The following is a 13,935-nucleotide window of genomic DNA, read 5'->3' on the forward strand; positions in this document are numbered from 1 at the left end:
CCTTAATGTGATCATTCCTAAGCTCCTAGAAATACAACAACTGCCACTTGAACATATTATCATATAGTTTCATTTCTCGTATCTCGTATTTGGATCCCATTAGACCGCATGCTCCTAACTGTGTACCCACTGTGACTTTATTGAAAAATAAAGAATAAAGGTTAAAAAAAAAAAGTAACCTCATGAACAGCCAAACACAGCTTGTAGCAAAAGTGTGCAGTGCATGGGCTCTATCCTTCAACCAACTCTTTAACTTAGCCAAACTACACAGAGATCCAATAGTAACAGAGGTGTGCATGGGTAGTCACATGATACAGGCCCCTTGACCATATGTTTGGAGTGAGAGTCTTAAGTAAAATATAGATAATTACCAGAAGCAAAACACCAGCTGAGCCTTGTCCATTGACTCATCTAGTAGGCACCTGAACCAGGGCCTCACATTCTTGTCACTCCATATTTATTTAAACTGATTTTAACTTCCTTCATAATATGTATGTAAATAACTCCATTTTGGGACGACTATTAACACCAATATAGTTCCTACTCTGTTATACTTAGAGTAGTCCCAAGGTGCACATTGAATTCTTCAAATGCACCATAACAATAGGCTTCATCTAACTTCGCCAGTCTCTATCACCATATTAGAAGGCTGGATTTATTTTGTGCTAATTTGATGGTCGACTTTGTCATTATGGAAACCATTTCTCTATGTCACAAAAAGTCACACACTGTTTTGTAGGTTCCATTTTCACATGGGGACACTGTGCACCTTTTTTTTGGGATGTAACTGTAAAGATTTATGTATATAAACATTCTGAATTCATAAGAATCACGTTGTATATGGTCTTGCTTCTCGTTTGGACATCCCCCTTACCCCCTTTTTTTGATTGCCATTGTGCGTAATAGTATTATCTATTGCTTATATATATTTTTTTCCACAGGAACCACTTGTTCTGGTTATATATCATCTAACTTCACAGCATGATTCTCTCTCTCCAATGTTGTTTAACGAAATTCCATCAACATTCAGTCCATCAAGATGATTCATATTTTGAGCAAATATTGTTTTCTTTTTTCACATTTCTTATTCTTAATGCAATATGTAACATCCTTTTCATCGATCAACATATCATTCTGCTCTGCATGTAATATAGGTTCATTACCCCAATCCATTTCGGACCGGCCCAGTCCTTCTTCAGGCCGGCAACTTGTGAAATGTGGTGTGTTTCTCCTATCATGCAGTTTAACCGATGCCAACCAACCCTCATCTAATCATATCAACTATTAATACCACAACAATATGTAACTAAGAATCTGTTACAAAGCCAATAGATGAAAGTTAATGCTGAGAAAGTCTTGAGATAGTTTTAGTTTAATATTGCTAACAATTACGTGCTAACAGAATGCATACGCAATAAAACCTGTTAAGAGCCAGCTGAGTGAGTTTTATCCACGCAAACACTTTATACCTATGCTGTTGACTGGGTTGACTGCAAATCGGTTAATATCTTGCTTCCACTTTGTTGGAGTAAAGCCTTTTGGCTTTCCTTTATGAGCTGGGTGGGTATGTAGTTAGCACCACTGCGGCTTCTTTGTTGCAAGATAACCTATGAAAACGCTTAATGTAAATGTTCATTTTTATCTGGGGATTACTTGGGAAGGTATGTGGCCTACCAGTCAGAGCTGCTGAATTTAGAATCAAAAAAATCAAATTTGAGTTTTGGTCTTGCCTTGACATCCTGTAATTCTGGGCAAATAACTTAATCTCCCCTTGATAATCATTCTGACCTTGGTAATGCCCCGGTTACTTACCGGTAATCTTCATTACTCCGAGTTCTAGTCTTTCTTCTTACAGTAATTCACGCATAAGCTTTAGTCTCTCACAGAAACTCAAAAGTTAAAGATAGTATACTGGCCACCCATCCCTCCACTATGGCCACCTCCTCTATCAACCAATCAGATAAAAGGAGCGACCACCATCCAAGAAACTACACTAAACTACATTGTAGTGAGGAAGACTAGGACTCTGAGGAATAAGGATTACTGGTAAGTATCCGGGGTATTACCTTCTTGTACGTCTTCCTCGCCACAGAACTTCACGTATGAGCAGATACCAAAGTAAGCATCGGCTTCATGGAGAACAGAACACAGCCAACACATAGTAGAGATTGCAACACTGTGTTTAATACGCACACAACAGGGGTACAGAAACAAGAACATCACGATGCAATGTAACCCAGAACTGAAGCAGCAAAAGAAACAGAGGCACCACCCCCAATATCCAGCCTAGTATGCTGTATAGAGGTATAAGAAGAAGACCAAGTGGCCGCACACCAAATATTCGCATGGACACCTCCTTAAAAGCATCCAAAGACGCAGCCACCGAACGAGTAGAACCCCCCTGAACCGGGAGCGCCACCACCCTGCCCTGCGACCCATAGGCCACCAGAATGGCCTCCTTCAGCCAACGGCTAAAGGTATGACTGGAGGGCTTATAACCAGGCCGGATCTGTCTAAAGGTGACAAAAAGATGGTCCCCTTTACAGACGGCCTTGTTCGCGACAAGTACACCGACAAAGCCCTATTCACATCTACGGGATGCAACCGCGACTCCTCCTCAGACCGAGGCTCGGGAAAACAAACAGGCAAGAGCACTTCAGCAGACCTGTGAAAAAACGACACCAATTTATATTTTATGCACAAAAGTATAGTGTGTCCTCAACACCACCCTATTCTACAGAAAGCACTACAATGAAGCAGATCTCAAGAAAGACCCTAACTCACCAATCCGTCTTTTTTACAAACTTTTTTACAAAAGGACGGTGCACCAGAGAAAAGTCTTTTCAAATATTCCAATTGTTGTTCTTTTATTCTTATTCAACTCTTAGAAATATCAGACTCAGCCAATCCGTCTTGCTGAAGCAATAGCCACCAAAAAAGACAACCTTCAAGGTCAAAAACCTACACGGATTCCAGAGGCTCAAATGGACTCTCCTGAAATGCCTTCAGAACGAACGACAGATCCCACATAGAGGCAAACAACATCTATTGAGGCCGCTTCAACGCCAGTGATCTCAATAAACGAGAAACCAGAGGCTCCTCACAATCAAAAAAGAGGACATAGAAGGCCAGAAGAGCAGTCAACTGAGCCTAGAACGTAGAATGGGCCAAACCCAGTTCAAAGCCATCTGATTAAAAATACAGTATTCTGACAGGATCCACATCCTTAACAGAAAACCCCTTCCTCAGACACCAACCAGAAAATTTGGACCAATGCTTGGCAAAAGCCCTCAAAGTAGAAGGATGCTGAGACTGTTGAATGAGTCCGGCCACAACCTGGGAACACCCCCTACTCATCAGACTCCGCCGTTCAAGATCCAAGCCTAAAGATGCATCGACTGGAACACCTGGAACGGAATTGGGGACTCAACAACAGATAAGACCGATACAGAGTCACCCAGCACTGGTGAACCGCCAGTTCCAATAAGTGGGGAAACAAAGGGCACCAACGCCACCCTGGAACCTCCTGATCTTCTGCAACACAGCCGAAATCAGGGGAACCAGGGGAAAAGCTTACAAAAGATCCCAAAGCCACTGGAAGGACACTGCGTTTTCCTTCCACTCCCCCAGGCAATGCATAATCATGCAAAACAGCTGGGCAATTGTCCAGGAAGGCAAACAAGTCCACCCTCGGAGACCCAAACCTCGTCTGTAAACTCAGTAACACCATGGGGTCCAGAACAGAGAACCCATGGACCCTACCTTTCCCTACCTGTGTGACCACCACACCTCACTTCACCTCAGTAACAATCCACCTGCCTCCACCTCTGCTACGACCCTGCTGTACCAAAATATATTCCTTCCACATCCATCAGTACCCACCTGATTGCAGCACCCCATCCCCACCTCAGTCATTATCTGGATACCGCCACATCCTTTCCACCACCTCAGTCACTAACCACTTGCCCCAGCTCAGACCCTACTCACCTGACCCCAGACCTCACCCCTTCCATAATCATTTGCATGAACCTTTCCCCTTCCCCACTTCACTTTCTACCCCCTGGTCCCCACACTCCTTCCTCCACCCATGGTACAATATGGCTGCCCGCACACTGCAAGCAAAACCAATAAGAAACACTTTTACAAATGAATTCCTTGCATTTTAATCTTGAATGTATGCAATTTATTTTTGTTTGAATTGTCTGCAAATCAGCCGAGGAACTGGTGAATACTCCAGAAACAAAAACCAAACAAGAAGGTGTGTGGCACCTTTGCCACCCCCACGCCTTGCACTGCACTGCCTTCAAGTGGCTTTATTGAAGCATTCCCTCTGGTGTATGGCACAGGCAAAGTAGTGTCTTAAATGTAATGCACTTTAAGGAGCAGAAACTGCTTCCCAAAATATATACTAAATATTGTTGCATGTATGAAATTAATTCCAACTGAATCATTATTTTACTACCCACTAGCCCCACTTCAGACACCACCCACCTGACCCCAAAGCTCACCCGATCCATGATCACTCGCATTAACCACACTCCCCTTCCACACTTCACTCTCTGTCCCTTGCTCCCCACATTCCTTCCCCCACCCCTGGTCCAATATAGATGCATGCACGCTGCCCTGCTGGCCAAAGTCCCAGGTCCCCAAAACTCTGGAAATTAAAGGCTCGATGCTTCCCGATGTACTCCTGTTCAGCTTGTTTGCTTCATATAATAAATGACTTCAAAGGAGATGTGCCCTGGGGATATTTTGTAATTGAATGAGTATCGATGCCCAAAGTTCAGCTCTGAACTTCACAGCTGGCACATTTAAATGTCAGCGCACCAAATGCCACGGCTGCTTAGTCTCGAAGTCCCCTCAGACCTCTTTATTTCCCTACTAGACACTCCCTGTTACTTTATCTCACTCTTACAGGCTTCTGCTTTCTCCCTTTCAGACGTTTTTCAGTCTTTCTTGTCGTCTGTCTTTCTGCATTATTTGTTTAAACATGTCTTGCTCTCTCTTGCAGAAAAACTAAAAGCCAGTTCTCAAAATTAAGTGCTGGTTCCCCCCACTGGCAACCACTGGTTCAAATTAAGCACTGGATATGCCTAACTCCTTTGCTGAAATGTTCTCTTTGCCTTACAGCTGATGCATCGCTCCACAGAAACTGCGCCTGCTCCCTTGCCCTGCCTCCATGCTCCCACCAGCTGCCAACCTGCCTGGGGCATGCCCAATCTGAGCAAACTAAGAAAACAAACAATGGCTTGCACAGCATTTACTTTAAAATGCAAGCAATTGCTTTACGAAACTGAAGTAACCAGCATGAGGACTGGATTCACATTTGGAAATAAATTGCTTGCGTTTTAATTTTGAATGTATGCAATTTATTTTTGTTTGAATTGTTTTCTGCAAACCAGCCCAAGAACTGGAGAACACTTCGAGACTCAAGAAACAAGCATTTGCACTGCAATAGCTCTTGCATTACTGAAAGTTTGGGCTATCAGAGTTGCATTAATATTTGCAACGCCAATAGCTCAAACTTTCAGTAATGTGAGACCTATTCCATTGCAAATGCTTGTTTGTCCTTGCAATGCTGGCAACTTCTTCCTGCCGGTTATAATGCTTGTCTGTTATCGCTTTTTTATTTGTTATGGGAGGCGGGAGGGCATAAGCAACGGAGAGGTTGGGAAATAGTACCTGAATTACAACAGGGGCAGCAGACAGACAAGGGGAGAATCAACAGATGCCAGATTCAGAGAGCAGACTGAGGTGGTGCTGAGTGATGCTGAGGTGGTGGTGTGCTGGTGCCGAGGTGATCCTCAGGTGATGCTGAATGATACAGTGGTGCTGAGTTGGGATTCTGCTATGGTAATGCTGCACTGATACTGAAGTGGTGCTACGTTGGTGCTGAAATGCTGCTGAAGTGGGCTGCACTGGTACTGAGGTGGGGCTGTGCTGGTGGTGGTGCACTGATGAGGAGGTGACGCTATGCTGATGCTGAGATGGTGCTATGCTGATGCTGAGATGGTGCTGTGCTGATGCTGAGATGGTGCTGTGCTGGTGTTGAGATGGTGCTGCGCTGGGGCTGAGGTGGCACTGAGTAATGCTGGTGATGCTGAGTTGGTGTTGTGCTGAGGTGGTGCTGCGCTGGTGCTCAGTGATGCTGTGGTGATGCAGAGTGATGCTCAGGTGGTGGTGCTGCGCTGTTGCTCGGGTCATGCTCCGTTGGAGCTGTGCTGCGGTGGTATTACCCATTTACAAGTTACCTACAACTCCTCTAAATGCACCTCAAAAACATCAGCATCACAAACGGTAAATGGATGGTCATACAGTAAAAGAAAAAGGCTCATTTGACATTTGTATTTACCGCTGTGCAATTTCATAACAGGTTTAAGAATACTGGCATTGTCAGAAAACACACAAATGAGGTTCGAAAGGATTGAGTGTGCTAGGATTGGGCATGGGGACTTTACAGACAAGATGTGAACTCAAAGCAAAACATTATCTAGTGAATTATGTTTATTTACCGGATGGACATAAATCCTGAGTTTCACGGCATGTCTTGCAAAAGGGATGAAGAAGATGAATGTCAATTAACATGAATGACAAGCCCTTCCAGGTCTACTTTGGTTCTTGTTAGGAACCTTTCAAATGTTATACAGCTGATGGGGTATGGCTGACGTGCCAGACTCTGGTGAACGAAGAAATCACCACAGGCTTCATTAAGAGGTCCATGGATGTAGGAATGTTAACTTAGCACCCCCGGGAGCTAACAATACAAGGGTTCCTGTTAGTCCAGGTCGTACCCTTGGAATCACCTGAGGAATAAGGAGAGAGTGTTAAAAAAAAGTCATTCAGGGTTCAAATGTCTCAGGGAATTCCTCACTCTCTCCCACAGTTTCATCTGAGAGGTTTCAGTTGCTTCCTGTAGCTGAACTCTCCAGAGGTAACATGAGCAATCCAGGGTAACTGAGCAGAGTCTATGAACAGGGCTAATTAACTAGGCACTGTGGTAATACATCAAACTATTCAGGGGGAAATTAGGTCTCTTTCAAAGGAAACAGCCATGACTGGAAACTAAAAAAAAAAAGCATTCAAACATATTAACATGCATTATCCTATGCAAATGAACGCAGTACAACCTATGTTGAAAACAAGGGATTAGCCAGGGCCAGAATCGAATTTGTACCATCAGCAATAACCAAATTTAAAACCAGAGTAATTTTGTGTGTCAAACGGCTTGCTTACTTCTCACTGGTTTTCACCATCCATGTTTACTGTAGTGCTTTTCTTTGAGGGCTGAAGGAGCTGTTGTAATAACACTTTTATTTGCTTAGAATTTGACATCTGCCGCCACTGCAGCATGTCACTTATTGTACCAGAGCACACATTTGCTCTAATATAGACCTGCCCCTGAATGTGTCCATATATTCATCCAAATACCTCTGACAGATGCTGGCAAGGGCTTGTCTATCTACAAGCAGTTGACATTCCCACCTTTGCTTTGGACATCTTACTTTCTCTGGTGTTTGTGGATAACACATGAGGGTTAACGCTGTAGAACATTGCTCACTGAGTACCGCATCGGGGATGCTTCAGGGACAAGGGTCGCAGGTACCAACATGACAGTAGCAATGGGGTAATAGGGCACTTTTCATTCTTTTCAATTTTAACTTTTTAGTTTGCTGTTAGTTTTTTTAAATTTCAGGATCGCTGTTGATGTAAAGATGTGTTACTTTTTTATTGTTACCGGGGAAGTATTGACATTTTACTGCAGTTGTCCACTGGAAACTTCGCTATATTTCTATAAGTCAAGCTCTCACCTGCGTGTGATGTTTTTGGCAAGTGTCTAGAGTTGACGTAATGCACGACCACCAAAGGAAACAACTCTGCCACCTATAGAGATCAACAAGTAAAAATAGATGCTGAGTTCAAAGTGTGAGTTAAAGATTCATACCTCGGTATGGATGAAAAGGTCATACGTTCATGGGGTTAATAAAGCGAATAGTGTTAAACGGTAATACTAACACCATTTGCTTTTCTGCAACCAGACATCTGAAGCGGTGTAATGGCTGCTGAGGTGCAAACCTTGATTTTATGTATTTGCTAGATTTTTTAAAGACTAGCTTGGCAGTGCACCTGTCTCCAAGACGTGTTGTTACCATTTTCTCAGACTATGTATTCAACCTAATGGAATTATGCGGTACATCAACCCATCAGGGTTATATGTACCTTGGCTTTGCTGGGGTAAAATTGCGTGACACTCATTTGGCTGTCCCTAGGTTAGGCAATACGGCTAAAATTAAGTGTTCTGTTTTCCGCAGCTTCTGCCACAAGAGCATTATGAGTTGGCCTTCTCACTCATCATCAAAGCATTAAGCGGGATGGGAGGGACGCCACCCGATAATATGGAAACAATTTACCGCCAAAACAAATATAACCCTGGCGAGCATTTCCTGCCAGCTGTCCTCTGCATCCTCGCAGGATGCGCCACCTTGGGTTCACGCCAATGGGAATTCTTTCATCCCTCCTCTGGTGCAACTCCACAGTCGCACGCAGAGACCAACTATAGGGTTCAAGCTTCCCATCCTGGAAAGGAACCAGAAACAGGCAATAATTCATAGACTGTCTATCCCGGCCGGAAACGGTCATTTTTAAGAGGTAAAGTTGTTTAACTTATACGAGAAGTTAGTTGAAGAGATACTCAATTCGCACAGTTTTAGGTTACCCAACTTAGGGGCATATTATCAAGCACGGGGTTAAAATTATCACCGCTTTAGCGGCAGAAAACTGCCGCTAAAGCGGCGATAATGGGCTTCATAATATGCCGCAGAGAATTCCAATAGAAGCCCATGTTGACACCAGAACATGGGTTTCTATGGGAATTCTCAACGGCATACTATCAAGCCCATTATCGCCGCTTTATTTTCTGCCGCTATAGCGGCGATAATTTTAACGCCGTTTCTTGACAATATGCCCCTTGATTTTTAAAGTCCTTTCTTTCAAAACCAACATTTTGAGAAGGTTTAAAGGCATAGTTCAATGCCCAACAGTTTGGCGTGATAAAAACTATTGTAGAGCGATGGTGTAAGTAAGACTTCGGTCGAAAACACAAAGGTGTACACAACTGCTTGATAAATACTTTTCACCTCGGGGGTCATCTCTGAATACACTGTCAGTTTTGTCTGAATCATGGAGGACAAAAAACAAGGCCAAAGCGGCCGAGGCTCTACCCCGCCCCCTTCTCCAATGAGTTGCTGCATCACAGCTGCCAACTCTGGACTTGGGGATCCGTGTTCGAGCCTCAACGTCACTCAACATCCTGTGAATCTGGGCAAATCACTTAATATCCCCTGTGCCCACACTATATAATTGTAAAAATGTACATACAAAATCAGCGATCTCTGAGGGATGGGGGGTGGGCAACCAGTGTTGTGTGAGAGGGCACAGGAGGAATACTTTTGAGATGTGTAATGTAAATAGATGCAGTAATGTAAACAAAAGGCTAGAAAGTACAGAAATCAAATTAAAAGCATGCAGGCAAAATAGGGGAGAAAGTCATCAAGTCAATCCATAGTCGGCGGCTTGAGCGCACTATTCCCGCCAGACAAATACTTACACATAGAGAGAAGAGCTGTCAGAGCAAAGCATGTGTCCTGCCGCAGCAGCCACCTTGTGTGCCGCTGCTCGCTCCCGTGTCAATACTCCATGGGAGTGAACTTTTGAAAAAGGTGGGACATACATCCACCATTAGCCATTTGCATGCCACGATTTTTAAAAGACTCACCCAAAAGTCAATCCAAAAGCGTGGGAGGAGTCAGACCCCACAAAGTACCTACAACAGATCGCCTGACAGTGCAAGCGCTGTAGGCTCGACCTAACAAAAATCAAACAAGGAGGGCCATCTTTGCCACACCCTCCACTAAGTCCACCACAGCAATCTCATGAAGAACACCGTGCAGGAAAGATGCCTTGCACTGTACCGCCTTCAAGTGGCTTTATTGAAGCACTCCCTGCTGGCTTCTCAGTTATTTTTTATTTTAATTTAATTTTTATTTTTATTTGATTTTAAAGGTTTTATCTAGCACTAGCTAGAACCAGGGGTATCAGAGTGCTTTACAGGAGTGTGAAGAGGTACGGTTCTCAAAACATTTGACCAAAAACATTGCAATGGAACCAATATAACAAAGAAAGCAGATAAATACAAATGCTATTTACAAAGGTACTATATTAAGCTCAAGTGGGTAGAGAGTAATTAGGCTAAGGTAGTTGGGTGGAAGTGAAAAAGAAAAGATAAAGGAGGGGGACAAAGAGAGTAGGAGTTAGGGGAATAGGAGATCAGTGGGAGGCCGTGCATAAGGCTAGATGTCATAAGTAACGATAGCAGTAGGGAGGGGGGTTAGGGGGAGGGGAAAGAGTAGGGTGGGGGAAGTTAGGAGGGAGAATGGGGAGGGGAGAGAATTGGAAGGCAATAGAGGGGAGCCTGACGGGGGCACAGATTGGGAGACAGTGTCAGAGGAAGGTATTATGGACCCCAGTATTTGTTGAGGAGGTACAATTTGAGGTCTTTTTTGAAGTTGAAGTAGGAAGGGTTACAGCGTAGGTCTTTAGGCAGGGAGTTCCAGATGGAAGGAGCGTTTCACAGAGAAGGAGCGAGCTTGTGTGCATTTTTTCTTTAACAGAGGGGGGTAAGAATGAGGGCGTTGGTATGGTATTGGTATGATCAGCCCATCTCTCTTGTGCACAAACCCATAGGCTCTCTGGCTTTCCATCTCTCTGGCTCTCTCCTTCTACTACGAAGTCAAATGACGCACTTTGGGCTAATGTTTGATGGATCTGGTTGAAAAACAGCATTTGTTATTACACTTTGATGGACCCTGATCCATGTTTTGCTCTGCATTCGTTGTACTAATCTGGCACAGTGCACAACAGCTATTTGCAAAGGTTCATAGACATCCTGTCTCAGGAACAGTGAGGCATAATTTCCAATGTGAACCCTTGCAGATGCAGCAGTGGAGGGACATGAGTGCCAGCAGACTTCCATCGTTGCATTTTTAAAGTGCCGTCATTGGAACTCTGACCCATAAAGGGACTGGACCTCCAAATAAGCAAAAAAGATGTCTCGATAGTTAACTCAGCATTCCCACCTATAAAAGAAAGCTAATTGGCTAGAGGAGTTTTGTAACTTAGAGGATTATTTTCCGGAAAGCATTTCTTTCTCTAGATTTAAACCTTCTGAAAAGTTACCCATCTGCCAAGATTACATATAATCGCCTTCCCTCTAAACTTATATCCAGTATATGGACTGGCCTGGTATTCTTCATGATTAGATAGAACATTCTTGCCATCTGAAGACATACGAAATGCTTACAAAAGAACCGAAGACTACAAACTCTCAGTCACCCAGGCCCTAGTCAGCAGCATACTCGACTACGGAAACGCCCTCTACGCCGGAGCCCCGACCAAGCTCATCAACAGACTGCAAAGAATCCAGAATGCCTCTGCACGCCTGATCCTCGATGTTCCGTGCCGCGACCACATCACCCCCCACCTGAGGAACCTGCACTGGCTCCCCGTCGACAAAAGTATCTCCTTCAAGCTCCTGATCCACGCACACAAGGCACTCCACAAGACCGGCCCAGCCTATCTCAACAGTCGACTCTCCTTCTACGTACCCAAAAGGAAGCTCCGCTCCGCAGACCTCTCCCTGGCTACCGGCCCACGCATCCGTAGAAACACAGCCCGAGGCAGATCCTTCTCCCACCGCGCCACCAAAACCTGGAACACCCTCCCCCTCAACCTACGACAAACCGAAGACCTTCTAACCTTCAGGAGACGACTCAAGACCTGGCTGTTTGACCAGTAGCAAGAGCACCCCCCCACCCCACTACCCACCCTCAGCGCCTTGAAACCCTTGCGGGTAAGTAGTGCGCTTTGCAAATTAATTGATTGATTGATTGACTGACAAACTGAACTTAGGTGATGATATTTCAGTTTGAGGACACTAAATTGAATTGCTACACACAGGCTCCTGAAAGGGCTGAAGCTTGTTCAGACTGACTAAGATCTATGTATGCACAGCAGTCAAATGCGTTGTGTGATTCAATACATAGTGTTAAAGAGGGGCAGCTGTTTATTTAGGGGAGAAAAAGACAACTATTTGTAACTGACATAAGAGGGTGTGAATTGATGGACTTTGTTTCCATACACTCGAAGAAATATTTACGTAATAGTATTGTAATTAAAAAACAAAACTACTGTTTTGAAGGTCATGGTGAAATTTTACTCCCATGTTTCACCCAAATTTCTGTTACATTCGGGCCTGCTGGCCAGGTCATAAAATTGCCCCAATTTAAAAAAAGGGAGGCATCACTGTTAGCCTGACCAAGCATTGGCTTATTACCCTTTTAGATGTGTCTTCAAAGGTTTGTGGACTTATTTCGTTGAAAGTTCTTGAGTATTTGACAGATACTTTAAAATTCATGTCAAAGGAGCAGGTGGGATTTAATTAGGCCTTTGAAATCTACCCTCCATCATAATTTTGCCTAAACTTATATTACGCACAAAAGATCAGAGGCAGGTTCATTATGTATACATTTTGCTGACTTCAAATCAACCTTTTATGTGGTTGAGCGAAATGCATTGTCATACCACCCACAATGGGAATTACTATTATTCTTCTATCATTATTAATGGCTTTTTACACTGGTTTTTGGGCAAAAGTGAACATGGATTCCATTGGCTAATTGTCTCAAACCAGGCTGACTCCTGGCCCCATTGCTGTTCTCCCTTTTTTTCTTGATCTATTCACATAGCTTCATTCAGCTTAAGCAAATCCGCCATGTCTTGACGGGATCCTTGTAAGTTTAGTATTATGATTTGCTTGTGGTAGGCCGTATGCCAGTTGGACTCCAACACCAAATATTCACCCTGAAGTCTTACTGTATAGCCAGAAGTTAACAATATAAAGAAAACTAATTAGATGCAATTGGGAGGTTGAAAGCAATTGTTTAGTTGGTCTATAAATAATGTTAAATTAGATGTATTTATAAATCAGTTATTTTCAATTAAAGTGTAGTTGTGTGTTACATTGCGAATAGGCACTTATGACGGCCCTAATACGTTTCAATGAGCAAAATTATGGCCTAACTATAGCATTTTTACTAGAAGTATATCAGGCACAAATTGCACCAACTTTTTCATATGGCCTGTTGATCAACAAATTTGATCGAAGGACTGCCATGTAGTGTAGGTTTAAAAGCTATTCCTTTAGAGCTTGGGTTGTGCTCCCTCCAATAAAAAGGGGAGAGGAGTTGGGCTAGGGTGGTCTGCCTCGAATCTGGGGAACTGGGTTTGAGTCTCGGCAATAACATTGAACATCCTGTGATTCTGGGCAAATCACTTAATTATAATGCAACTGGTTCAATGTGAAGTGCTCTGATACCCGATTCGGATCAAGTTCGCGCTATATAAAATTCTGTAAAAATATAAGAGTCAGATTGCATGTAATAAGTTCATGGCTTCCTGGATACTTCTTGGTAATCATAGTTTGGCAGCAGAGTGCTTGAAAAATCTGCCATGGATCACAAGAAATATAATTAAAATAATGTATTTTATAATTGTGGTGTTAGCTTTAAAAACATGATTTTAGGCAATAAAGTTCACGTTAATATGTGTACAATGAGGCAGTTGAATATGAAGAAATCATTGCTGGTACACAAGCTTTCCTAGCCATTAACAAGTTTTTGACTTTCCTTAATGAGGTAAAATTAAAAATAAAACTTGCAAAGGCAGATTATTTATTAAATGGTCTTTATCCATGATTTCGTGGTCACTTGCTACCTTTTGTTCTTGCTGTACTGTACAATTACTGTCATTGAAATAGTGCCTCGCTGTTAGTATTCCCTCTATTCAACCTTGCTGTCAATGCCCACAAGGCTCTCACTTGAA

At 43.3% G+C, this 13,935-nt stretch overlaps 1 protein-coding gene across 7 annotated transcripts in view; it reads left to right on the plus strand.

Annotated features, from left to right (window-relative positions):
- Nucleotides 1-13,935, plus strand: part of LOC146856285 (von Willebrand factor A domain-containing protein 7-like) — a 288,620-nt gene that overhangs the window by 184,522 nt on the left and 90,163 nt on the right. The gene's annotated exons all lie outside the window — the stretch shown is intronic.

Source organism: Triturus cristatus, chromosome 4_1 (assembly GCF_964204655.1).
Source record: "Triturus cristatus chromosome 4_1, aTriCri1.1, whole genome shotgun sequence".
Classification (NCBI taxonomy): Eukaryota; Metazoa; Chordata; class Amphibia; order Caudata; family Salamandridae; genus Triturus; species Triturus cristatus.